Below are 24,189 nucleotides of genomic sequence, written 5' to 3'. Positions count from 1 at the left end.
TTCGCTGCAAGTTCTTGTACAACAGATGTAATTAACTCTTTTCAATTAGATCGACAGCGCACTGTTCTGCACGGAGTACTTGCATTTCCGTTGGGCAGCGCGTGCAATGGGTGCCACCGCCTCACCTGATCGCCAGCACATTCAAAATGTGCAAATGGCGCGTTCGTTGCCATTCGGCTCAAGTACTTGGGCATATGCTGCATCCTTTTTTTTTTTTTTGCGAAAACTGCAATGTATTACTCAATCACAGGTTCAGTACAGTCTGTTGTTACTAACTCCAGCACCTCTGGAGGACCTGATCCAATCCAAGTCAAAGTCGTACCCTGAACTCTACCAAAAGTAGTTAGACTGTCGCTGGCCTTATTTTGCGACCGCGAAACATGAGTAATATAAGATTGCCGAAGAGTAAGAAGGTATCTAATCTCATTAACTAAAGAAGCATACGCTGAACGGTTCATATCCCCACCAGTGGTCATGGCCACCACCATAGCAGAATCCACCTCAATAGCAATAGGTAGATCGGAACGCTGAATAGACGATGATAGTCCCTCCATGCAGGCGCAAAGTTCTGCTTCAAGAGTATCTCGACAAGAGAATAAGGCTCTACATGCAGAAAAAATAATCTCACCCGAAGAATTCCTCAATATCATCCGTATTGATTTTACCCAGCCCTGCGCTAGTTTCTCCCACCTTCGACATAACGCGTCGGTCTTTGGAACTGGAGGCGCACGATTCAAAGTAACAGAACTCTTTCCTTTCACCGGATCCATGTGCGTGTTGGTACGAACAGCAAACAGAGAACCTAGGTAGGATTGTAAGAAGCGAATAGAGACTTTCATAGGAGGTAGGACTGTATGCTGCATCCTTGATTTTCTGCGAGTATATATATAGTACTAGCAGCACACGCGCACGACCGGATAGATTCTAATTCCAAGGCTTATCCCAGACGGGCCTGCCTGTATCCATCCACCTTCCAAGCTTCCACCGCTCACGGCCTCACTCACGGCGCGGCTGATCGCTGTCGTTCTCGATCTGGACGCGACCGCGGACGAGCTGGAAGGAAGGAGGTCCTGGGCACGTATCCCTCTGAACCAGACGCCACCGCCCGCCGGTCGCCGTTTTGTCAACGTGGATGGATACGTACGATACGGGGAGCAGAGCAGTACAGACAGGCAGAGCGGTCGCATCGGCAAGCAGCAAGGATTTCTATTTGCGACGATGGCCATCTATCTCGTTGGATGGACGGAACCATCGGAGATGGTTCGCAAGAAGGAAAATTGCGTGCGTTGCGGTGCGGTGCGCCAGCTGGGGTGGGAGGATTTTGTGTGTTGCACCTCTGCGCCGATCCAGAGCCATGGAACCAGCGGTGCTGCGTTGCGACGAAGCCGGAGGCTCGCGAGATTGGCGATGTGAGTTGTGGTGTCTTCTTGTCTCAAAAAAAAAAAAAGAGTTGTGGTGTCTTCTCCCATTTTTTGGCGTGCTTTTCACACCGGCCCAGGCGTATCTTTCTGTCTCAGTAGATTAAACATGCTTGTCTCAAAAAAACTAGATTAAACATGCGTTTCTCAAAAAACAAAAAAGGGTAGATTTAACATGCTTGTCTCCAGAAAAAAAAAAGATTAAACATGCATGAGCATTTAGTGGAAAATTCTTATAGATAGACAAAAACAAAAAAAAGGAAAATAATATATGCGTATCTTTCTGTCTCAGTAGATTAAACATGCTTGTCTCAAAAAAACTAGATTAAACATGCGTTTCTCAAAAAACAAAAAAGGGTAGATTTAACATGCTTGTCTCCAGAAAAAAAAAAAGATTAAACATGCATGAGCATTTAGTGGAAAATTCTTATAGATAGACAAAAACAAAAAAAAGGAAAATAATATATGCGCATCCAGGGAATCGAACCCTGGTCAGTACCGTGGGAGGGTACTATGATACCACTACACCAGATGCGCTTCCATGTTGCTTGCACTCCTGAAGCTTTACTTATCGAAGTGTCACAAGACATGAAAGAGCAACCGCCGCTCATCATGTCAGGCGCTTATATAAGATCATAAAATGTATTTTTGACACGACGACAAGCTCTATATAGATGATTCATGTCTGGGAGCAAATACGATTTCTTATGTTAACGATGCTCGTTGTTTATCTAACACAATATACGTGTTCATCACTGCGTTGCTCTTTGACTCTTTTCGATAACCTCCGATAGAACAACACCCCCTCCACAAAAACAAACGCACCGAGGCGAGCTAGGAAAATATGATGTCTTTATTTAAATCACGTCATATGGATTCAGTATTTTGCATACTTAGGCCAATTTCACTGCGTGACCCCAAACCAACGTCCGTTTTGTCCGGATTCTGTCCGTTTGAGTAGGGCAATGGCGTCGTGTCCGGGCGTGTCTTGGGATACGGTGGCCGTGCGCCCAACTCGCGGACACATCCCGACCGCATCCTGTCTGCATACTTTTTTCTTTGCAAGCCCTGCAACTTTTTTTCATCATTCATTCTTGGTACATGGGAATACATCAACAAATTTTGAATAGAAAAGTAAGACCAAAGAAAATAAGAACCACAATAATACATTTTAGAAGATATCCAACTTCCATAACTGCTCCTGTAAGTTGGATTAGTCTCTCCCCGATGCATTCATTGTTGATCTGCGGAGGAGCCGCCTCCATCTTGCGTGTTTCTTTCTTCTTCGAGTCTAAAGAAGTAGAGGTTGCTTCCTCACATCTAGTTTCGTGTCTAGCCTCTAATCTAGCAACAAGTGCACTTGTCTCACCTACAGCTTCTATGCTAGCTAAAAGTGCACGAACATCTACTAAATTGCGCTCTATCAATATATCGATGTAGTCTTCTTCCCAGTACCAAAACTTGCATCCATTCTACACAACAAAATTTGAAGTTAGCACAACTAGTCAAATCTAGAGCACAAAACCGAAGCTAAAACGAGCACATACCTGAAAGTGCGTTATATCGACTAGAGGGGGGGGGGTGAATAGGCGATTTTTATGAAAGTCTTCAAAACGTGGAAGTTATGAAGACAAACAGCAGAGATATGCCTATTACTATGCAACGGAAGTTAGATTATACTAGACAAGCCATGATCAAGTATTCAATAGAGTGAAAGCACAATGACAAAGTAGCTGCAGTGTAATAAGGATCAGGTAGAAAGAAGTTATGAAGCCAAACAAATCATACAGTTACGTTGTGAAGACAAAGGATATAGCAGGTATGTAATGGCTTCACAATGAGTAACAGTAAGTAAAAGGAAGTGAAGATGAAATCAATGACTCGTTGAAGACAATGATGTGTTGGACCAGTTCCAGTTGCTGTGACAACTGTACGTCTGGTTGGAGCGGGTAGGTATTTAAACCTTAGGAAACACAGTCCCGGACACCCAGTCCTGAACACGCAGCTCAGGACACCAAGTCCTCACCGTATTCTCCTTGAGCTAAGGTCACATAGTCCTCGCCCAATCACTCAGGTAAGTCTTCAAGGTAGACTCCCAAACCTTCACAGACTTCGTTCACTGGCAATCCACAATGTCTCTTGGATGCTCAGAACGCGACGCCTAACCGTCTGGAGGATGCACAGTCCTCAAGTGTAATAAGTCTTCAGATCACTCAGACAAGAAGACTTAAGTGATGCCCAATTTACTCTGGCTCTGGGTGGTTAGGGCTTTCTCCTCGCTAGGAATTTTCTCTCAAAGGCTTCGAGGTGTGTTGCTCTCAAACGACAAAAGCCGTGCACTGAAATCTGAGCAGCCAACCGCTTATGGTTGTAGGGGGTGGGCTATTTATAGCCACTTGGCAACCCAACCTGATTTGTCCGAAATGACCCTGGGTCACTAAGGAACTGACACGTGTTCCAACGATCAGATTTCAAACTCACGCGACAACTTTACTTGGGCTACAAGCAAAGCTGACTTGTCCGGCTCTAAACAAGATTCGCTCTCATTGTCTTCACTCGAAGACATAGGTTTTTGGTTTAGGCATCACTTCAATCATTCTGACTGGTTCTCCTGGACCCCACTTAACAGTACGGTGGTTCCTATGACTCAACACAAGAGAAAAAGAATTACGAAAGATCTAAGTCTTCGAGCTCCATTGGTTTCATATCGTGTCTTCTCTTGTCATAGACTTCAATGTGAATATCTTCATATACCACCTTTGACTTCAATGTCTTCATACAATTTTAGGGGTCATCTCTGGTAGTAAAACCGAATCAATGAGGGACTTCTACCTGTGTTATCCTGCAATTCTCACAAACACATTAGTCCCTCAACTAGGTTTGTCGTCAATACTCCAAAACCAACTAGGGGTGGCACTAGATGCACTTACAATACCCCATCGTTTAATCACTTGATAAACACCCGTCTGGGATGTTCCGGCGTTGTAGACACGCGGCGCACGACCATCTTTAGGCAGTGGTCACACTTAATGAGCGGCAACGGTGCGCCAACGAGCTTTTGTGCGTCGGTGTAGATCCGAGCGGCTAGAAGAGGAGCCACTGCCTGCATGTGGCCTTGCGGCCCTGCCATGGCCTTCCGGCCCGGTGCCCGGCCAGTCCATGGCGTGGCGCGGCCTCCCACAGCCCCAAATCCGATCGGCGGGTGCGCAAAACAGGTGGCCGTGGTTGGATAGCTCGGGGACGCCGAGGGGAAGGGGAAGGGGCTGGGCGACGGCGCGTCCGAGCTGCACGACTACAATGACAGCGGCGGCGGTAAGAGAAGAGTGGGGAAGAATGGAGAAGAATGGAGGGCGTGCGGCCGGAGGGAGGGAGGGGGGCGGATAGAAAAAGGCGTTCCTGTGCCACCGACGGGCGGGCCAGAGGAGGACACACGCAGACGGCCCGCGCGTCCACGTGCTGTCCGTTTCACCCCCAAAAGCGGCCCGGGGATGGTTCGAAAGCGGACAAAAGTCCGTTTGCACCCGCGCGCTGGGCCATCTGGTTCGTTCATTTTACCTCAAACAAACACACACGAACAGGATATGATCGCGCGATGGAGTTGGCCTTACACATCCTTTGTTGAAGGCAGCGGCCTCATACTAATAAGTTTCCTATTTCCCACTCGTCTTTTTTTTTGAGTTTTTTCTGCAGTTTTTAACTGACTAATTAGATCTTGACATGTGCATTATTCAGGGATTTGGTTGGGTACGATTTCGGTTTCGCCTTGTGCGATTTTATGGCAACGCGGTCGCTGTTTATACCCACCATATACTCGATACATGTTCCTCCCTCTCTCTCTAGATGACTCCCTTAAAGTGAAGTCCTATGGATAGACTTCTACCGTCCACCGTCTACGCACCGTCAAACCAAGGAAGTGCATTGCATGGTTTCACATCGTCTAATCATAGGTCTCGCGCGTGACCGGCCTGGGATTTCGGCCGGTCGACCTACGCAGAGTACCACCCTTTGAACGGTGCACAAACCGAATTTCATCGAAACGTTTCGCGCTTATATTGCAATCATCAAGGACATCATAACAGTACGTAGCTAAATATTTTTTTCTCTACTCTAAGCATAGTGTATCCATAATCAGACTGTAGGGCGATGTTTTGAATTCCGATTTGCTCGGCAAACCAGAGCATAGACCAGCACGGTGGGCCAACTTGAATTCTGAGGATTTCGTTTTATCGAGGCCCAAAAATGGCAACCCATCGGCCTGAGCCCAGGCCCAGCAAGGCAGCAGCCCGGTCCCAGCTACTTTCTTGCCAATGGATACCCAAGTGATATTGAGGATATCGTTGTGCACTCGTAACATTCCTGACTTCTGGGCTTGGCACCACAAAAAGCACGGTTGCTTCTCAGGAAAATCAGCGTATAATATGCTTGTTGCAACTAGAAACAGAAGGGAAGTATGGCTTGAGGAGGGGCCAGGGCCGTCTAGCTCTAGGGCTGAGGAAGGAGCATGGAAACATTTGTGGAAAACTCAGGTCCCAGGGAAAGTTTGCATGTTCTTATGGCGCCTATCTAAACACTCATTGCCGACAAATGATGTGCGGGCACATCGGCGCATGTCTGGTTCACCCTGCTGTGGTCTATGTGCGGCGCGGGACTCATGGCGTCACTCCCTCGTTGAGTGCACTTCTTCGAGAAGCGTTTGGGCTCTAATGAATGAGGAGGTTACACATAAAATCATATCAACAACCGAACCCAAGGCGAAGCAATGGCTATTCACTTTGACGGATTCAATGTCCCACAAAGATTTTGTCCTTGTGGCCGTGACACTCTGGTCGATTTGGTACGCTAGGAGGAAAGCCATCCATGAGGCGATCTTCCAAAGTCCCCACGCCACACATGGTTTTATCATGAGCTTCATCTCTGAACTGGAAGGGATAAATGGCAGCCAAGAGTAAAGAGGCAGGGTCGTGCCGACGCCCATACATGGAAATTTGAAGCCGAAAAAACCACCAACAGGACACTGCAAAATCCATGTGGATGCAGGAGTCCGGGGAAGGACAGGGGGTGCAGCCGCTGCAGTCTGCAGGGATGAAGGTGGTAATTATCTTGGCAGCTCTGCTCTTGTGATTGATGGTGTTACCGATCCAGCAAGTCTAGAAGCAATAGCATGCCGGGAGGCACTAGCCCTCGCCGAGGACTTGGACATTCATCATTTTGTGGTTGCTTCGGACTGCCAGCAGATGGTGTCGGATATCAGGAGAGAAGGCCGAGGTCCATATGGAGCAATCATCAGTGAGATAAATCTGAAAGTTTCATCTTTCCATTGTACTTTTACTTTCGAAAGTCGTGCTATTAATTATGAAGCACATAGCTTAGCAAAATTTTGTTTAAATAGGGGTCCGGGCAGGCACGTTTGGCTTGGTGCACCTCATGACCCAAGATGTATCCCACTCAATGTGGAATTCCATGAATAAAGTTGGTTTTCCACCCTAAAAAAAGATAAAAAAAATAAAAACCAGTTCCTCTCCTGTCGACAGAGAGGGAGGAGGCGCCCTCGCCGCCACACGGGCACACGGCCGCAGCCAGCGCCGCTCCCCTCCAGGCGTCACCGGTCGGCCGCTGCCTCTGCTCTGGCCCTGTCCTTATCCTCGCCGGCTGTCCCCCACGCTCTGCTGTCCTGTCCCCTGTCGGCTGTCGCTGAGACGCCGACGCCAGCTAGCCCGCTCCCATATCGGCGCCGGCCGGCGGCACGGTCCCCTCCCCTCGCCGGCTCACCTCCAACCTGCAGGGCGTCTGCAGTCCGCACCATTGCTGACTCCTCCGCGGCGCCAGACCGGCACTGCCGACCTACCGTAGCAAGTTAGCAAGGTACAATCGACCTTCCTGCAATTCGGCTTAGAAGATCTGGGAACATGAAGATGAATAGTTGATGCATACAGTGCTCCTGCTTATACTGCCATTGATGTCAATTCATGTTCATGTCAACCATACAATTGAACTTACATACAAATTGATGTCAATCATGTTCATGTCATATTGCCATTGATGCAAATCATGCAATGATGCTTGCTGCTTATATATAATTGAGTAATGAGTAATTGATGCTATTGCTTCCAAATTTGCACATTTGGAATATATTTTCTCAACTGGAATGTCGTGAGACATTTTTTTGAAATAACATACGAACTTTATTCAACCGAGATAACCGATATATCGTTTGTGAGGAATGGTACAATTCCATTCATAGGCTCCTCAAACCAATCAACAGTACAAGAAAATCTAGCCAACCTAGCAAGTTCGTGCACAACCTTATTTTCTTCTCTATTATAATGTTCGAACCTAAATATAGGAAAATCACAAGCCATTAAAATAGAATCATCAAAAACTGCCGCCGCCGCTCCTGCCGACCGTCCGCCATTATTCATGGTTTCAATGACCTCCAAATTATCAGAATTAATAACGAGGCGATTGCTTCCCGCCTGAATATTTGTGTTAGTGTTATTCTTTTGCTGAATATTGTATGACACTTGGATTAGGTCTCTTGGCCTTGCGTGGAGGGAGGGAGAAGGGATAGAGGAGGAGTCCGGCGCATCTGGATCGGCGACGCCAAGCTTACTTTCTCCGCTCCACGCATCCTTCTCCACCTCCTCCCCGCGACCCCGGCGGTGCTATATCACGCGGTCGTTGCGAGGAGGTGCGCCCCATCCCTCCTTCGTAGCAGCTTCAGCAGGAGGAGGAAGATGGTGGCATCGGTGGCAAACGCCGGGGTGCTCGCGCTCTTCGACGTCGATGGCACCCTCACCGCCCCCCGCAAGGAGGTGACGCTGGAGATGCTCGAGTTCATGAAGCGCCTGCGTGAGGTGAGGCCGAATGTGACCCTGCGTCCTCTCATTTCAGTTTCTCTACCCGTAGGATTGTCAGGCAAGATTGCGCCCTCGTTGATTGCTTCCTTGACCTTCCAGTTTTTCCTTGTGGATGCATCGTGGATGAGTGGCGCAATATCCTTCGGTTTGCGGCCATGAACCCAAGGCGCATCCCAGAAGGGTGTTTTAGCCCCATTCCCAACGGTGATAACGGTGGAGGCATAGAAAAAATTGTAATCCTCTTCATCACATGGGTTTCCCAAGCCCACCCACATTTTGGATGGCACCGTCCACTCAAACCATATCCAACGCAAGCGCAGTGCGCGCGCGAATTTGACGGTGTTTAGCACGCCGAGGCCTCCACGCTCGTAAGGGCGGCAAACTAAGTCCCAATTGACCTTGCATTTTGCTCCAGAGGTTTTGTCAAGGTGGTGCGACCAATAGCGGTGATGTTGTTGCCGTCCCATGGAATAAGTTTGGCCGCCACCTTGTCTTCGAGGAACTGGAAGTCTACTCTCTTTAATTTCCAAACCGAAAGCGGAAGACCCAAATATTTCATGGGAAAGGATGCTCTTTTTGCAGGTAGATTTTGAAGGATGGGCTCAAGGTTGAGGTGGTGACATCGAATCGGAACGACCGAGCTTTTGTGGAAGTTGGTGGACAGACCGGTGGCATCTCCAAAACAGTCCAAAATGCCAGCAAGGTTATCTGACAGAACAGTTGGTCATACAGGTATGCTGGTTGTATGTTAGAAGCTATTCTTCTAATGGCTATGAAATCAAGGAGACTTTTATATATAGGACAATCCCTGAATGAACAATTTTGCATGATATGAAAGATTGTAGCTTAGGGCCTGTTCGGCAATGCTCCAGCTCCAAGCTTCCTCAACTCCACCCATAAAGCTGAGGCGAACGCTCTGGCTCCTGGAAGCTGGAATTGAGAAGCTAGCGACCTGTCTTAGTGTAAAAAAGGAGAAGTTGGGGAAGCAGCTCTTTTCCAGATCCGTGAAAGGAAGAAGTTGGAGTTGAGACAAATTACGCTGGGTTGCCACCGCCAAGTGACTCTCAGCGTACCGGTTCGAGTTTCTTTTCCGAACTCTCTCTCACATGCGTTGGCAATTTGTATTGGGCCCCAACCTGGCCTGCCAATCCCGCTAAATGGGCTGGCAGCCCCGTGCGTATTCGACAGGAAGCGGAAGCTGAGTTGCCGAACGCTTTCCAAGTCGCCACCAGAAGCGAGAAGTCGTGCGAGAAGCTGAATTTAGGAAGTTTTGGAGAAGCTAGGCAATTTCAGAACATGCCCTTAATAGGAGATTTCTCGAATGGCTGGTTAATAAACAGGAGAGGCAGAGAGAACATCTTTGAAAAACTTTATATCTCAGATATGAACCTAATGAGCTGTACTGCACAGAGCATGCACATAGCAAACAAAATTATTAGTTGCTAACTGATTTCATATTTGGCATTGTGCTCAAGCATGAGGGCAGTATCGTTAATATCCAACTTCTCTGAATTGTTGATGATCGAGCTGTAGTGGCTGTCAGCAACTACCTTTTCACCATCATATTTAATCATCTGGAGCGGTACATTTTCAAGTCACATTTGTCCCTGAAGAGGGCACCTCAGGCTGTAATGGAGGACTGAACCGAGTAAACAATAGGGCATCAATACTCCTTCAGAAACATTGCACAACTCCCATTATGATTTAGTTGCGAAACATTACTCTGTTAGTCCACTTGTTAGTGAGACTAATCTGGTTTCTGGCTCAGTTTTTTTAGCTGAGCCCAACTCATGATTTATTTATCGGTATTTGGTGCTGACTGACCATTTACCTGTGCAGTTACCAGCCCCGACGACACGGTGCAGCAGTTCAGATCTATCTTCCTGTCAAAGTGATCGCCAGACTATCGTCCAAAATAAATTTGTGTTCTCCACACCCCCTCGAATGCTCACTCTTTTGGAATAGTTCCTCAGTAGATAGATCTCCCTTTGAACTCTTACATTTTTTGCATCCCTCCCCTTTGGGAGCAATTTCTCATCATTGTTATTGTAAACAGAACTGTATTGGTACACATTCACAAACAACGGATTTTGTATGCATGCATTTGGCGCAAATGTATGAGGGCATATTTGGTCCATGAGGGAGCCCGCGCCTCTGTTGTTTGTTTTTATGGAAGAAAAAGAGTTAGTGGTTTGAAAGGGTAGTTGGTGAGTGAGAGTTTTTGTGTACCTAGCAGATTCATGGAGTTTTGTTGGTGTTTATTCCATTTGTCACCTACTCCCTCCGTACCAAAATATAAGACGTTTTTGTAGTTTAATTTGAACTACAAAAACCTTTTATATTTTGGTAGAGAGGTATAGTAGTAGATATCTCATTTTATTAGTACAACTTTGTACTAAAGTTAGTACGAAGTTAAGACACTTATTTTGGGATCGAGTGAGCATGTCTTTGCAGCGTCTAAAATTTTTGTTTAGGGTAGTTAGATTACCGTTGGTTATATTTCTAAGCGGGGGAATAACTTTTAAGCAAGAGAATAATCTGAAGGAGACCTGTGTGATACGCATATACCTAAATGGAATAATGGTACATATATATAGTCACGAATCTGCATTAGCAACGGTTAAATGCTTGCGGCGAGAATAGTCACGAACATGCTAGCTAGGTGGACCACTTTGTTTCTTTCTTCTGCTGCTTGTTGGTCTGGACGATGATATCTGCTTCTATTGCGTGAAGAGTTGCTGCCGGCTGAGCTGAAAACATAGATTCAGTCGGCAGTTTTCTTTATCCTGAGACGACTTGGAACATTGACTACCTCATCCGTCCGGAATTAGTTTACGCTCAAATTGATAGTGTGTATGTGCAGATAGTGTGTTCATATAAGCTCAGAGCATTGTCAGCGATAGTGATATGTGCTCTGACTGAACTAAATGAGCTGAGATATACTCAACAATTTACAGTGTGCAGAGGCTGCAAGATATCCCCGTTATATCAATCTCAGCTGATTGAGTAATGGTGTATCCAACAGATCCGAATTGAGAGATATTTTTCCTGTTCGTGCTTCTTTGCAACTTCCTTTCTCTGTGCCGGATCAAAGTAAGAATCAAATGGGGGCATGTTACGCCGTTTCTTCTAGCTAGTTATGATATTGACTTGGTGTATCGACAAAAATACAACGGAAAATATCATCATGATTGCAACGTACATGGACAGAACAAACTATAGAAGGGGAGAAACAGTAGGAAAAATCAGTCCTAACATGGAAACCGGGAGAATATCATACGGAAACCAATATTCAATGAAAACTTCGTAAAAACCATATTTTAAAGTTTCAAAAAAATCTAGAAAAAATAGGGGTGTGTGCTAATAAAATATCACCCTCTTAACATCCCGTAATTTTTTCAGATTTTTTGAAACTTCAAAACATCTACTTATCGTGGTTTTCACCGGTTTCCACCGAATGTTGGTTTCCGTATGATATTCACCCAAACCAAAGTCTTTCCTGGCTGTTCTGTCTTTCCTTCCTCCTGTAGCCTCACGTAGTCACACAATGTGCTTCAGATCTATTCTTTTCGTGCTCACTGGAAGAGCAAAAACATTGTAATAAAAAATCACAGACAATAACAATACCATTTAATGTACTCCCTCTGTCCGGAAATACTTGTGAAAGGATCGATATAGTTGACTAGAGGGGGGGTGGGTGGGAATAGGCAACTAACAATTTATCAAAGTAGGTTGTCTAGATGTGCAACTAGGTGAGCAACCTATATGATGCAACAACAACAAGCACACAAGCAAGCAAGGGAAGAAACATAAATAAGCTTGCACAAGTAAATGTACGAGATAACCAAGAGTGGAGCCGGTGAAGACGAGGATGTGTTACCGAAGTTCCTTCCTTTTGAGGGGAAGTACGTCTCCGTTGGAGCGGTGTGGAGGCACAATGCTCCCAAAGAAGCCACTAGGGCCACCGTATTCTCCTCACACCCTCACACAATGCGAGATGTCGTGATTCCACTATTGATGCCCTTGGAGGCGGCGACCGGACCTTTACAGACAAGGTTGGGGCAATCTCCACAACTTAATCGGAGGCTCCCAACAACACCACGAAGCTTCACCACAATGGACTATGGCTCCGTGGTGACCTCAACCGTCTAGGATGCTCAAACACCCAAGAGTAACAAGATCCGCTAGGGATTAGTGGGGGAATCAAATTTCTCTTGGTGGAAGTGTAGATCGGGGCCTCCTCAACCAATCCCGAGCAAATCAACAAGTTTGATTGGCTAGGGAGAGAGATCAGGAGAAAATAGAGCTTGGAGCATTAATAGAGCTTTGGGGGAAGAGGTGAGTCAACTTTGGGGAAGAAGACCCCCTTATATAGTGGGGGAAACAATCCAACCGTTACCCCCTTGAACAGCCCCGCAGAGGGCGGTACTACCGCTGAGGGCATCGGTACTACCACTGGGACCGCGGTACTACCGCTCCCCCATGCCGTACTGCCGTTCGGACCCCTGCGCGGTACTACCGCGGTGGTAGGGCGGTACTACCGCTCTCGAGTGGCACTACCGCATCTACTGCCGTAGCTTAGTGCCGCACAATCCGACACGAGAGGCGACCCCCTCGAATCGACGCGGTAGGAGCTCGGTGCCGCAACGGTACTACGGCTGAGGACCCATAGGCGGTACTACCGCTGCCAAGCGGTACTGCCGCCCGTGGCTCTTGAGCGGTACTACCGCTGGGACCCAAAACAAGCACAAAGGAAGGGGAATGAGCTCTCCATTGAAGCGGAAAGGCTCAGAGGGTGTGAAAAGGATGTGTACATGTTGATTCCACCCTAGCCTTACCAAAGTGGACCCCCTCTTGATAGTACGGTGCCTCCTACGAAACTAGTCCACCAAAATAGAAACGAAAGAGCTACACCGTCTTGAATAACACTCCGAGGGGAAAGAAATCGTCTCGTGCCAAAGGATGAAACTCTGAAATGCTCAAAGCACACGATTAGTCCGCAAACATGTTGTCATCAATCACCAAAACTACACCGAGAGAGATATGCCCTAATAATCTCCCCCTTTTTGGTGGATTGATGACAACCAGGGATTTGCACAAAGATAAGACATGAAAGTAAAGATACTTAGAACTACAAAATATAGACGAGCTCCCCCTGAATGTGTGCACCTAGTTAGTAGTGCCTTTGGAATGCAGGACACACACATTATGTCAACACTCCCCCTATATTTTATAGTCCAACATCCTAAGCAAAGGATACATGAGAGCAGGGTATATAACAGGATAAGCATGCAACTCATAAGATACTAAAGTACTAGAAAGACATAGATAATGATAAGGTAAGGATAAGGTAGCATATGTCTCACACCATATGTCTGGAACTTAGGTCTCACGGGGACAACACCAAACAACGCAAACAACGAGAAAACACAACGACACCACAAACCAAACCACAAAGACACACTCGCAAACACAGCAACAACACAAATCCCTAAACTCTCTCCCCCTTTGGCATCGAGACACCAAAAGGGTAAAGAGCGTTGCTACGGCTCCAGGTGATAGCAAGCCGAGGATCCCGAACATCACATCCCAGCAGGATCGTCTGCACCACCGTCATCGGTCGGAAACTGCTCGGCGTCTGAATCGGTCCATGGGCAATGCTGCTGAACCCACTCCTCCTCATCAGTGATTCTCTCCTCAGATCCGCTGTTAACAGTGGCACCCAACTGTCGCATGAGCTGCTTGTGACAGCTGCGGGCCTTCTTCTCAGAGACATGAGACATGTACTGGCCATGAGACTCCATGCAGAAAAATTTCTTCAACTTGCGCTTAATCTTCTTAGCCCATGAGGGCTCCACGCCGGAGGGCTCATAGTCCTCATCCATGTCTGCCTCAGCCTCGTCCTCGGTCTCCATGTCAGCCTCAGCTCCGGTGGTCTCGGTGGGATCTCCAGATGGAGGGGCCGGGGTGCCCCAATTGTCCTTCTTCCTCAGACGCTTGATCTCATGAGAAATCAATTCTCCAGTTTCCAGTGCAGTCCTGGGATAGTGATGAGCCCAAGCCTTCTCAATGAGCAGCATGATGAATGGACCATAGATAGGGCACTTACGCTCGGAAATGGCAGATAGGAGTTCAGACCACATAACATGAGAAATGTCCAGGGACTCTCCAGTGTTTGCTTCCTTCTCACGCTGGCAGAAGAGAAGCATGTCTACAAGATAGGAGTGGACCATATCCAGATTCCCAATGCGAGGGAAAATAGTCTCTCAGAAGACGCGGTGAAGGATGTCCAGAAAAGTAGGCAGCTCATAGGTTACCTTCTTAGTCTTGGGGTTAACTTTCATAGTACAGTAGGGCCAGAGGGCTTGCTTGTAAGTGGAGGTGACATTGTGGTGAGGGCGGAAGCTGACTGGTTTCTCAAGCTCGTGATCTTCCACCCCAAGTAACTCCATGAAGGCCTTCCACTTGACAGTGAGCAACTTGCCATTCGTCATCTAAGTCAGAGTCCTTTCTTCATCAGTTCCAAGATGGACAGTGGCATAGAACTGACATATCAAATCTGCAGCAAAGTCCTTGTTGAACTGCATGATTCTGAGAATGTTCAACTGAGTGCACATCTGAAGGGCTTTGCCAAAGTACTCAGGGTCCTTTTCCATAGGATCGGTGTCGATGGAACGAACATCAACATAGAGATTCTTCTTAGCCTTGATCACATCGAAGAAGATGGCGAACTGAAAGCGGTTCCAGAATGGGCGGTTCACCAAAGTGGGGTCTTGGTCTTCCTCATAGGGGTTGCGGCGACGTCTCAGGCATAGTCTTCCCCTTTGGCTTGCTGGCAGATTTCTTCGAGAGCTTTGGAGCACTTGAGGAAGCACCCGCTGGCGGCGGTGGAGCACTTGAGGAACCACCTGCTGACTTAGATGTGCGGTAGCGCTATGACGTTGCACGACCGGGGTTGACATGGTGGACCTGCTGCTCAGGATGATCATCACCTGGAACCAAACACACGAGCAAAAGAAACAAAACGAAAGAAAGGGCATAAGCCACCAAACAAAACACCATGGATCAAAATGTGGTAGGAAATGATGGAACTGGGAATCCAGCGGTAGTACCACGACCCAACCGCGGCAGTACCGCTCGCGCGGTAGTACCGCTCAAGACAGGGAACGACAGTTCCCTACTACCGTGGACATATCCGGCACTACCGGAGATGCCAAATTCAAAAATAGGCCTACCAAACATCAATCCAAAGGGCCTAGACACCAACTCCATCCTACTCAAGCCTCGACATAGCCAAAAGACAAGAAAAAACAATGCCTATTGCCCCTAAAAACTAGATGCAAGATCTAGGCAAAGAGAGAACGGGAGCGGGGGCAATACCGGCATCCATGGCTAGAGGACGAGGTGGGGATCGACTCTACCGGAGGAAATGGAGAGGGACAACACGAAAACGGCGGCCGACCGAAGACCTCCTGCAGTGATACGTCGCTGGAGCGACGAGGAAGACGAGCGAGTGGGGGCGAATGGGTATGGGGGAGAAAACAACTCCCCCTGCCCCGACATAAGCCCCCATCACCCGCCCCGTAGCGGTAGTACCGCTGGGTGGGCGGTAGTACCGCTTGACGCTCATCAGCGGTAGTACCGTGCATGCAGCGGTAGTATCGCTCAGCCGCAAAAAGGACTGGCCAAAAAGGCTTAGCTCAAGGAAAGAAACCGAGAACAAACACACACACAAAACCAACAAAAGGGAATGAGAAACACACACCTCTCCAAGAGAGGGCGGTGGCCGAGGCCACCTATGTTTGAGTTCAGTGGTGTGGCGCCGCGAAGATCTTAACCTTGGGCCCATGACCAACACTCATCTTTGAAGCACAAGTAGCACTAAAAATGGCTATTGTGAAAGAGTTTGATTAGTTTATGCATTATGGGGGGAGGGAAAGTTCATTGAGAGAACAACACTCCCCCTATGACCATGCCTACACCTAAACTAGACAACAAGTTGAGTGTGGTGGAGTGTGCAAGGGTTCAAGTCACATTGCTCGAATCAATGATATTTAGCTCATGCCTTAACTCGTGAAATCTTGCTTCATCCAAGGACTTCGTGAAAATATCTGCAAGGTTATCATGAGTGTTGACATAGTTGAGCTCGATCTCCCCTCGCCTAATGTGATCCCGGATGAAGTGATATCGAATCTCAATGTGCTTCATCTTGAAGTGTTGTACCGGGTTGAGAGAAATCTTGATGGCACTTTCATTGTCACACCAAAGAGGCACTTTATCACAAATGACACCGTAATCCTTTGAAGTTTGCCTCATCCATAGGAGTTGTGCACAACAACTACCGGCTGCCACATACTCCGCTTCGGTGGACGAGAGTGTTGGGGAACGTAGTAATTTCAAAATATTTCCTACGCACACACAAGATCATAGTGATGCATAGCAACGAGAGGGGAGAGTGTGATCTACGTACCCTCGTAGACCGACAGCGGAAGCGTTATGACAACGCAGTTGATGTAGTCGTAAGTCTTCACGGCCCGACCGATCAAGCACCGAAACTACGGCACCTCCGAGTTTTAGCACACGTTCAGCTCGATGATGATCCCCGGACTCCGATCCAGCAAAGTGTCGGGGAAGAGTTCCGTCAGCACGACGGCGTGGTGACGATCTTGATGTTCTACCGTCGCAGGGCTTCGCCTAAGCACCGCTACAATATTATCGAGGAGTATGATGGAAGGGGGCACCGCACATGGCTAAGAAAATGATCACGAGGATCAACTTGTGTGTCTAGGGGTGCCCCTGCCCCCGTATATAAAGGAGAAAGGGGAGGAGGCCGGCTGGCCCTAGGGCGCGCCAAGGAGGAGGAGTCCTCCTCCTAGTAGGAGTAGGACTCCCCTCTTTCCTACTCCTACTAGGAGGGGGAAAGGAAGGGAGGGAGGGAGAAGGAAAGGGGGGTGCCGCCCCCCCTCTCCTAGTCCAATTCGGACTAGAGGGGGAGGGGGCGCGCGGCCCACCCTGGCCGCCCCTCTCTCTCCACTAGGGCCCATAAGGCCCATTACTTCTCCCGGGGGGGGGGGTCCGGTAACCCTCCGGCACTCCGGTTTTCTCCGAAATCATCCGGAACACTTCCAGTGTCTGAATATAGCCGTCCAATATATCAATCTTTATGTCTCGACCATTTCGAGACTCCTCGTCATGTCCGTGATCACATCCGGGACTCCGAACTAACTTCGGTACATCAAAATTCACAAACTCATAATATAACTGTCATCGAAACCTTAAGCATGCGGACCCTACGGGTTCGAGAACAATGTAGACATGACCGAGACATGTCTCCGGTCAATAACCAATAGCAGAACCTGGATGCTCATATTGGCTCCCACATATTCTACGAAGATCTTTATCGGTCAGACCGCATAACAACATACGTTGTTCCCTTTGTCATCGGTATGTTACTTGCCCGAGATTCGATCGTCGGTATCTCAATACCTAGTTCAATCTCGTTACCGGCAAGTCTCTTTACTCGTTTCGTAATACATCATCTCGCAACTAACTCATTAGTTGCAATGCTTGCAAGGCTTATGTGATGTGCATTACCGAGAGGGCCCAGAGATACCTCTCCGACAATCGGAGTGACAAATCCTAATCTCGAAATACGCCAACCCAACATGTACCTTTGGAGACACCTGTAGAGCTCCTTTATAATCACCCAGTTACGTTGTGACGTTTGGTAGCACACAAAGTGTTCCTCCGGCAAACAGGAGTTGCATAATCTCATAGTCATAGGAACATGTATAAGTCATGAAGAAAGCAATAGCAACATACTAAATGATCGGGTGCTAAGCTAATGGAATGGGTCATGTCAATCACATCATTCTCCTAATGATGTGACCCCGTTAATCAAATGACAACTCATGTCTATGGTTAGGAAACATAACCATCTTTGATCAACGAGCTAGTCAAGTAGAGGCATACTAGTGACACTCTGTTTGTCTATGTATTCACACATGTATTATGTTTCCGGTTAATACAATTCTAGCATGAATAATAAACATTTATCATGATATAAGGAAATAAATAATAACTTTATTATTGCCTCTAGGGCATATTTCCTTCAGAGAGAGACACACAACTTTGCTTCTTGAAGGACCAACTCACCAAAGAGCAACCAAGAAATTGGCACCCTCCGGAAGTGGACTTCCTATCCACTTTGTCTCCCGCCCAATCGGAGTACGAATATCCTACAAGCTTGAAGTTTGCTCCTCTTGGGTATGTGACGCCCCGAGACCGGTGTGCTAGGTGTCCTCCAGTTATTCGCTGTTGTTGCCTTGTCATTTGCTTGCGTGTTGCATCTTGTCATGTCATCGTGTGCATTGCATCATCATGTTTTCAAAACTTGCATCTGTTCCGGTCTCCTCGTTCTCCCTTTTGTCCGTTCTGAGCCCAACCACACTTGCACGCGCCCGCGGCATGTCCGAAATATTATTTTATAAGTGGCTGGAAAATGTTCTCGGAATGGGATGAAAGTTGGCGTGCGGTCTTATTATAGTGTAGGTAGACCGCCTGTCAATTTTCGTCGCATTCGGAGTTCGTTTGATAGCCTAACCGTTAAACTATAGCGACACTATAGTCGGTCTAACGTCGGACGTTTTCGGTCTCCGGAAACAGTTGCCGGGCTGCACTCCTCTCCTCTCATCTCAGCCCAACCTCTCTTCACAGCCCTCTAGCCCACCTATCTAACCCCCTCCGCTCCGGGTCGTCCGATCGAGATCGAACGGCTTCGAAACGGACTAAAACCCCCAACCCTAGCTCCTCCTGCTATATATAGCAGCCCCCCTTGCCATTTTGGGCCTTCCCCTTCCTCCTTCTCGAAATCCGCGCCCCCAATCATCAGCCAGCCGCCTCCCACCTCCTCTGCCTCGTTTTCCGTGCCGGCCAAGTCCTCCGCCGCCACTTGTCGCGCCTCCATTAGCCCCGCCGCCACCTGACCGCGCCCTCCACCAATCCTACGCGGCCACGTCGCCTCCCCGCGCCCCACATCGCCCAGCGCCGCCAGGCCCGCGTTAGGCCTGCCCAGGGCCCCGATCTGGGCTCTGAGGCCCGCGCTGCGCCGCCCTGCTCCCTGAGCTCCAGATCGGGAGAGGAAGTTCCCGATCCGAGCTCCTCCGCCGCCAACAGCGCCCCGCCCCCGTCAGCTCGCCGTACGGTCGCCGGAGACCTCGTCACCGGCAAGCCTCGCCGGAGGACCTCCCAGGCCGGATCCCGCCGCCCTGCTCCTTTTTCCCTGGCCATCTTCCTTCTCCTCCCTCCTTCGGCCTCTCCCTCTCTCTCGCAGGCGCCCGCTGCCGCCGCCCAGGGAGCTCGTCATTGGCCCCATCTTCGCCAGATCCGGCCGGATCCACCGGATCCGGGGCCCCGCGACCCGTTCCCGGCCTCTCCAGCTTCGCCGAACCCCGCCGTCGCCGGAGCTTTGTCACGCCGCCGCCGTCTTCTTCGCAGAGCCAGGGACGAGCGCGCCCGCTCGCGTTGACTCCCGCGTGGGTCGGATTCCTCTCCGCCGGCCCAGCCGCTCCCCTGTGCCGCGCAAGGCCCAGCGCCGCTGGCCTCCTCTGCCAAGCCGGGCCGAGGCCCATGGTGAGGCCACCCCAGCGCCCGTCCTTTTTTTTTCCTTTGTTGGGCTTCCTATCCAGATGCGGCCCATGTCACGTTTTTTTTTCCGTTCTGCGTTTTTCTGAATTATCCTGAGACTGCAGTTTTACAGAGGAGTCCCTAAACTTCATGCATTTAATAACTCACTAACCGTGCATCGGATTAAAATGTTTTATATATTAAACTTGCTCAGAATTTTGTGTAGATTAATAATATCCAACTTTCATCTATGTTTGAAATGTTAAAAATGTTGTTTGCATTAATTTTCTCCTATGCCATGTTAAAATGATTTAATTCATAACTAAATAACCGTAGCTCCGATTTTAATAATCTTTATATGTAAATGGGGTAGAAAAATGCCTAGTTTAACATGGTGGCATCATCTTGCATGTTTAATAACTCTAAAATCTGGTTTAGGGCAGAACAGTACCTAACCTAAAATATGCATATGAGGATTTACCGGAATTGTTGTTCGTTGCTTCCGGCCTCATTTAAACTTGCCTAGATAGGTAGTTTTGTTGTGCTTCACCTCTTGCCATGTTAAACAACATTTAATATTGTTGGGGTACATAAACGAGAGAGAACTAAATAATTGACGTGGTGTCTTGTCAATATGCATCCCGATGCATACTGAGCTCCACTTAATTTGTAGGATTGCTTGTGCTCCTTGCCATGCCATGCATACTTAAACCGGACATGCATCATACTTGATTGTGCATCATGCCATGTTCATGTCGTGGTTGTTTACTATGTTGTGTGCTTCTTTTCCGGTGGTTGCTTCTTCGGGTTGGTTCCGATAACGTCGAGGTTGTGAGGATCCGTTCGTCTACGTCCGTTTGTCTTCTTCATGGACTCGTTCTTCTTCCTTGCGGGATTTCAGGCAAGATGATCATACCCTCGAAATCACTACTATCTTTGCTATGCTAGTTTGCTCGCTCTTGCTATGCCAATGCTACGATGCCTACCATTTGCTTGTCAGCCTCCCAAATTGCCATGTCAAACCTCTAACCCACCATGTCCTAGCAAACCGTTGATTGGCTATGTTACCGCTTTGCTCAGCCCCTCTTATAGCGTTGCTAGCTGCAGGTGAAGATTGGAGGCCGTTCCTTGTTGGAATATTTATTTACTTGTTGGGATATCACAATATATCTTATTTAATTAATGCATCTATATACTTGGTAAAGGGTGGAAGGCTCGGCCTTATGCCTGGTGTTTTGTTCCACTCTTGCCGCCCTAGTTTCCGTCATATCGGTGTTATGTTCCCGGATTTTGCGTTCCTCACGCGGTTGGGCTATAATGGGAACCCCTTGACAGTTCGCCTTAAGTAAAGCTTTTCCAGCAATGCCCAACATTGGTTTTACCATTCGCCGCCTAGCCTTTTCTTTTCCCTTGGGGGTCGCGCGCCCAAGGGTCATCATTATTTTAAACCCCCCCGGGCCAGTGCTTCTCTGAGTGTTGGTCCGAACTGAGCTGCCTGCGGGGCCACCTCGGGGAAACTTGAGGGTTGGTTTTACTCGTAGCTAGTCTCATCTGAGTGTGCCCTGAGAAAGAGATATGTGCAGCTCCTATCGGGATTTGTCGGCACATTCGGGCGGTGTTGCTGATTTATTTTTACCCTGTCGAAATGTCTTGTTGTGCCGGGATACCGAGTCTGATCAGAATGTCTCGGGTGGAGGTCTATTCCTTCGTTAACCGTGAGAGCTTGTGATGGGCTAAGTTGGGACACCCTCCAGGGATTTGAACTTTCGAAAGCCGTGCCCGCGGTTATGGGCAGATGGGAATTTGTTAACGCCCGGTTGTAGAAAACCTGAAGTCGACCTTAATTAAAATGAATCAACAGCGTGTGTAACCGTGATGGTATCTTTCCGACGGAGTCCGGGAAGTGAACACGGTTGTTGGAGTTATGCTTGACGTAGGTAGTCCAGGATCACTTCTTGATCATACTTTTATTGACCGTGCTTTGCCTTCTCTTCTCGCTCTCATTTGCGTATGTTAGCCACCATATATGCTAGTCGCTTGCTGCAGCTCCACCTCATACCTTTACCTTACTCATGAGCTTAAATAGTCTTGATCGCGAGGGTGCGAGATTGCTGAGTCCCCGTGGCTCACAGATACTTCCAAAACCAGCTTGCAGGTGCCGATGAGTCCGTGCAGATGACGCAACCAGGCTCAGGAGGAGCTCGATGAAGATCTTGTCCTTTTGTGTTGTTTCGTTTCAGTCGATCAGTAGTGGAGCCCAGTTGGGGTCGATCGGGGACCTTTGTCGCATTTGGGGTTCTTCTTTTATTTTGGTTCCGTAGTCGGACCATGAGTGTATTTGATTGATGTAATGTTTATTCATGTAATTGTGTGAAGTGGCGATTGTAAGCCAACTATGTATCTCTTTCCCTTATTATATTACATGGGTTGTGTGAAGATTACCTCACTTGCGACATATGCCTTCAATGCGATTATGCCTCTAAGTCGTGCCTCGACACGTGGGAGATATAGTCGTATCGAGGGTGTTACAGGGTACCATAAGCCAAAGTTTGGGGTATGAGCCAAATATCGAAAGATTCGCTTGACCGCCACAAAGTGGCTTTCCTTAGGTGCGGCTTGAAACCGTGCACAAATCCCCACACTCAACATGATATCTGGTCTAGATGCACAAAGATAAAGCAAGGAGCCGATCATGGAGCGATATACCTTTTGATCCACCGTTTACCATTGGGATCAATGTCAAGTTGGCACTTAGTGGCATGGGAGTGGAAGCCGGCTTGACATCACTTAGCTTGAATCTCTTGCGCATGTCTTGAGTCTATTTGGTTTGGTTGATGAAGGTTCCTTCTCTCCTTTGCTTCACTTCAAACCCGAGAAAGAACTTCAACTCTCCCATGGAAGACATCTCGAACTTTGAGGTCATGAGGGGGGCAAATTCCTCATTGAAAGCTTTGTTAGGGGAACCAAAGATAATATCATCAACATATAATTGACACACAAACAACTCCCATTTGACCTTCTTAGTAAAAAGAGTGGGGTCGATTAGCCCAACTTCAAAACCACGGTCTTGTAACAACTCGGTAAGGTGGTCATACCACGCACGTGGGGCTTGTTTAAGGCCATAGAGTGCCTTATCAAGTTGATACACATGATCGGGAAAGTAGGGATCCTCGAACCCGAGGGGTTGCTTGACATAAACCAACTCATTAATGGGACCATTAGGAAAAACACTCTTCACATCCATTTGTTGTAACTTAAAGTTATGATGGGAAGCATATGCAATCAACATGTGAATGGATTCAAGACAAGCAACAGGGGCAAAGGTTTCACCGTAGTCGATACCCTCGACTTGGGAGTAGCCTTGTGCTACCAACCGAGCCTTGTTGCGAATGATAATCCCATGAGCATCTTGCTTGTTCTTGAATATCCACTTGGTCCCAATGACATTGTGGTTCTCCGTTGGCCTTGGCACAAATCTCCACACCTTGTTGCGCTCGAAGTTGTTGAGTTCTTCATGCATGGCATTGAGCCAATCCGGATCTTCGAGCGCCTCATAGACCTTTTGGGGTTCAACACAAGAGACAAACGCGTGATGTTCACAATAGTTTGCTAATTATCTACGAGTGCTTACCTCCTTTCTTAAGCTTCCAAGCACATTTGTCATGATATGATCCTTGGTGGAGAGCTTGTAAGCAATCTTGGCGGCAAGACGCTCCAATTCTTCCTCGGGGGTGAGACGAGGAGTGGCCACTTGATCATCTTGAGCGCCGTCTTGAGCTTGTTCTTGATCTCGAGGAAGCTCTTGATCTTGAACTTGCTCGAAGGAGAGAACTTGACCTTGGGCATCACTTGATGTTACAACACCATCTTGAGATTGACCTTGCCATTGGTCTTGTTCTTGAGGTTGAGGGCCTTCACTTTGTTCTTCGGAAGCGTGTGGGCCTTGGGTTGGTGATGGCTCCACAAGAGTGGAGCATTGTCCTTCTCCTTCGGCCACAAGGGGTTCCTCAATGGGTAGGATAAAACAAACACCCATTCTTCTTATGGCTTGGGGAGGAATTTCATCACCTACATCACAAAGTGCCACTTTGCTCCACTTGGGAGCCGTTATTCTCATCAAACTCCACATTACAGGTCTCCTCAATAAGTCCCGTGGACTTATTGAGGACACGGTAAGCATGGGAGTTTGTAGCATAACCAACAAATATACCCTCATGAGCTTTAGCCTCAAATTTAGACAAACGAACACCTTTCTTGAGAATGAAACATTTACACCCGAACACCCGGAA

At 48.0% G+C, this 24,189-nt stretch overlaps 1 long non-coding RNA gene and 1 other non-coding gene across 3 annotated transcripts; one reads left to right on the top strand and one right to left on the bottom strand.

The window, feature by feature from the left end:
• Positions 1–1,884: 1,884 nt before the first annotated feature.
• Positions 1,885–1,955, bottom strand: TRNAG-CCC. Its single transcript has one exon. It is a non-coding gene; the product is annotated as a tRNA-Gly (tRNA).
• A 4,937-nt stretch (positions 1,956–6,892) lies between these two features.
• Positions 6,893–10,412, top strand: LOC125551142. 2 transcript variants are annotated; one of them, XR_007302212.1, is made up of 4 exons: positions 6,893–7,280; positions 7,949–8,272; positions 8,862–9,007; positions 10,115–10,412. It is a non-coding gene; the product is annotated as an uncharacterized LOC125551142 (long non-coding RNA). The 2 variants fall into 2 exon arrangements; XR_007302211.1 differs by having other exon boundaries at positions 6,895–7,280; positions 8,858–9,007.
• The last annotated feature ends 13,777 nt before the right edge of the window (positions 10,413–24,189 follow it).

The sequence above is a fragment of the Triticum urartu genome, chromosome 4 (genome assembly GCF_003073215.2).
Source record: "Triticum urartu cultivar G1812 chromosome 4, Tu2.1, whole genome shotgun sequence".
In the NCBI taxonomy this organism is placed as follows: domain Eukaryota; kingdom Viridiplantae; phylum Streptophyta; class Magnoliopsida; order Poales; family Poaceae; genus Triticum; species Triticum urartu.
This window is presented reverse-complemented; position numbering and strand designations above follow the sequence as displayed.